This window comes from Fundulus heteroclitus, chromosome 12 (genome assembly GCF_011125445.2).
Source record: "Fundulus heteroclitus isolate FHET01 chromosome 12, MU-UCD_Fhet_4.1, whole genome shotgun sequence".
Lineage (NCBI taxonomy): Eukaryota > Metazoa > Chordata > Actinopteri > Cyprinodontiformes > Fundulidae > Fundulus > Fundulus heteroclitus.
The window spans coordinates 25,800,592-25,804,822 of record NC_046372.1 but is presented as its reverse complement, the minus strand read 5'-3'; positions in this window follow the sequence as shown (position 1 = coordinate 25,804,822).

The window sequence follows — 4,231 nt, the reverse complement described above, 5'->3', positions numbered from 1 at the left end:
CACCACCTATAGCATCCTCATCTTTAGCACCACCTACAGCATCCTCATCTGCAGCACCACCTATTGCATCCTCATCTTCATTTAGATCACCACCTGCAGCATCCTCCTCTCCAGCACCACCTACAGCATCCTCATCTTTAGCACCATCTACAGCATCCTCATCTTTAGCACCACCTACAGCATTCCTCATCTTCATTTGGAGCACCACCTACAGCATCCTCATCTTCAGCACCACCTATAGCTTCCTCATCTTCATTTGGAGCACCACCTACAGCATCCTCATCTTTAGCACCACCTGCAGCATCCTCATCTTCAGCACCACCTGTAGCATTCTCATCTTCCTTTAAATCACCACCTGCAGCATCCTCATCTTCAGCATCGCCTACAGCATCCTCATCTTCATTTGGAGCACCACCTACAGCATCCTCATCTTTAGCACCACCTACAGCATCCTCATCTTCAGCACCACCTACAGTATCCTCATCTTCAGCACCACCTATAGCATTCTCATCTTCAGCACCACTTATAGCATCCTCTTCTTCAATTAGAGAACCATCTGCAACATCCTCATCTTCAGCACCACCTACAGCATCCTCATCTTCAGCACCACCTATAGCATTCTCATCTTCAGCACCACTTATAGCATCCTCTTCTTCAATTAGAGAACCATCTGCAACATCCTCATCTTCAGCACCACCTATAGCATCCTCTTCTTCAATTAGAGAACCAACTGCAACATCCTCATCTTCAGCACCACCTGCATCAACCTGATCTTCACCACCAGCTATAGAATTCTCACGTTTTTATATATCTTTTTATACAGGTACATTTACCTGTATAAAGTCATCAGATTAAATGAAAAAAATAGATAGATTTATTGAGAAAGTCAACATTCAAGCTGTTTTGTCTTTTCCTGTTTTTAGGTCAATTTTATCTGATCACTTGTACAGGTAATTTAAATCGGATTCTAACAGTGTTTATCAAGTTGCCACCTATAGAATCCTCATCTTCAACAGTTTAAAAACTCCTAACTCAGTTTATGTGTTAGATTAGGCCTGAGGCCCTCTACAATCCAGGAGTATAAATTGTCTTTTCAGTCAACAGAGACATACATTTTTACTTGGGGTGAAATTGTGTAGATACAGTTTCTTAAAGACTTTATGTAAATGGAGACTTAATTTGGAACTGAAGAAAAATACTTTGTGTTTGACTTGTTGATGGAGGTTAAAGACTTTACTTGGACTTGGGTTGAAATACCTGAGACTTGGATTAGAGTTGTTTTTCAAAGATTATTGAGGGCAGGGTGTGTACTGAGTTAAAGAATCAGGCTTAGGTTCCGTGGGAGGTGAGGGAATAAGGTCCAGGTTGGGCAAGGTGGGGGTGCGGTGGTGCCAGCTCAGGTTAGGAAGCTCTACAATCCAGGCTCTGTGTCCTGAAAACACAGCACCTTGATGCAGTATGAGAAAAACTTCAGATTACATTTAGATCCAATCATAGGCCACACAGACTTGACTTGAACATGAGGACAAGGGGCTTTAGTTGGGCAGATAGATATAGATATATGGCCCCACTTTAGCTAAATAAATATTCCCCTTTCACTTGCTAACTGATTAACTGCGGTACTTTCTACCTCCTCCCTTTGCTGTGCTGTTTAAGTTTATCTAAAACCGTAGGTCGCATGTGTACTTTAGCACTTATTGTGGTGTGAAACATAAACACACTGACTGTAATAAATGGTTTCATCTTGGACAGTTTGCAGAGAGCCTTTTGTAGTTTCTCACACATTAGTAACGATGGTGCTGTGCAGCTTTAAGAAAATGGTGCTGACTGCATGTTTGACTTGAAACATGTCTGTTATTTTGCCATATGGCCAAACGCCTTTAACTGAAAGCAGTTTTAAGATTTCCTAGTAGCTGGACACTCTGTTCTCAGTTTCTATTTGAATTAACATGAATTCGTCTTGTATTTGGACAAGGTTTGGCTGAGACTGAGGACTTCTGTTAAACTGAAACTGAGACCCATTTTGCATTACAGGCGCAACAGCTGCAGATTTGTTCTGGTTGTAGAAAGTCGTATAGTCAGAGGGGTCAACGGTTAGATTTGACTGGTCTCGGGGTGACATAGTTATGCAATGTGGGAAACTCCACAGGATGCAGCAAGGAGCCGTCGGTCTTTGGCCCGAGGGTCAGCTAGTGGAAGAAAAGCTCTTAACAAGTGTCTTTTTGGGAGAAGGTCAGAAAAGCTCACAAGGACTTCTTGTTTCCAAGAATTAGGCTCCTGTTCCCAGAAATGAAGAAATGAGCGTTTGGTTGAGCGTAAATCAGAGCAGTACCAGCTTCTGTAAATCTGAAAAGTGAATTGTGGAAGTAAAAAGGGAAAAAAATAAATAAACGTTACAGACTCTTTGAATCCAACGACGTACAGCAAAAAGGAAAGGAAGAAAATCAGGGCAATGTTTCTGGAAATATAGTTTTCATGTTTGTAACTCTCAGAGTTACGCTCAGCTTGAAGGATCTAATCTTTAGCTTAGATTTCTGTCTCATTTTGTGCTGATGACATGACCCTGATCTCTGGCCTGAAGGTTGCTGAGAGCCCCCCCACCCTCAGCTCATAGAGCAGCTCTCCACCTGGGTCACTGACAGCTTCCTGGACCTCACTGCTGGAAATCCAGGGATTTATGCCACTTGGCCTTGATTTAAATACCTTGGAGCTTTCATAGACGACAAGCTGACCCTCCAGCTTAACGCTGACTGTGTTTTTAAAAAGTCTAGATTTAATAAAACCATGATGAATGAACAGATGAGGCCAAATAAACCTATAATTAAATGAAATACAGGCGGAAAATAAAGGAAATTAAGGAACTTTTCTTTTTTCGTTTTTAACTTTTTTTGTATTGAGCTAAAGTATTTAAATCATAATGAGCAGAAAACTAACAAACAAGGTGAGAAAAACACAAACGAAACAGCAGGATTCCCAGGAACCTGACAGGCAGAGGCATTTCTGGGTTTCCCTCCGGAGGCGGTGAATAAATGCAAATCTATTTCTTCATTTAGCAGTAGGGGTGGAAAAATTGGTCCGCTAAATATGCAGGAATATCAGCTGCACCACAATGTTCTAGACCTAAATGTGTTAGAAAATTCCCAACTCCTGCACATCCCGTCACGTCACGTCGGATCACCTAAATCTCCTATTCTGACACCTCACACATTTTAGGTGACTTTTTATTTTTATTTTAGAAATATAGTTCTTCTAAAGCTGACTGTGTTGGATTTAAAAATCTACGTTTTACGTTTTCTGACCCGCTTAATCCCTCATGGGGTTGCTGGTGCCTATCTCCAGCGTTCACCGGGCGAGAGGCGGGGGACACCCTGGACAGGTTGTCTGTCGCAGGGCAACACAGAGAGACAAACAACCATTCACACCTAAGGAGAATTTAGAGAGACCAATCAACCTAACAGTCATGTTTTTGGACTGTGGGAGGAAGCCGGAGTACCCGGAGAGAACCCACGCATGCACAGGGAGAACATGCAGACTCCATGCAGAAAGACCCAGGGTTGGATTTGAACCCAGAACTGTCTTGCTGCAAGGCAACAGCGCTACCCACTGCGCCACTGTGCAGCATTTTATTTTTTATTTAAACTTAATTTTGTTTTATGCAAGTGTTTGAAGTAACTTACTTATCTGACACTCAGAAAAAACCCTGGAATAAAACTGAATATAAATGACCATAAATGTCTCTGATTTGGGATGCATGGAGGAAAATAAAGCGAAGCTGCTGAAATACGCGTTTTTACCCATAGTAATTATTTTTAAATAAAGGAAACAGTATAGATTCAGATGTTGTTTATTACATGAATTCGGGAAATGTTCTTTTTGTCTCTTTTTCTTTTACAAAATCATAAAAAAATAAAGTTCAATTCTCATTTTTAGTTATAAAACAAGGCAACAATGATAAAAACCACCACTACATGCAGCATTCAGTACAGCAGGCATCTGTTTCCATCCTCTCTCCAACTTTAGCATGTTTTTTTTATGTATATTTTTACTTTTTTAGTGATGCTGTCCTTTCTTGTCCAGAAAATCAATGATTCTTTGCACCCCTGGATTCCCTTCTGGAGGGACGACACACAGTTTCATGTTTTTCCGGTTGACAAACCTGAAAAAGCACATCAAGCAATAAATGAAGACTCTGAAAAAGTTTCTTCTGATTAAATTGATTTGTTAAGTCAAC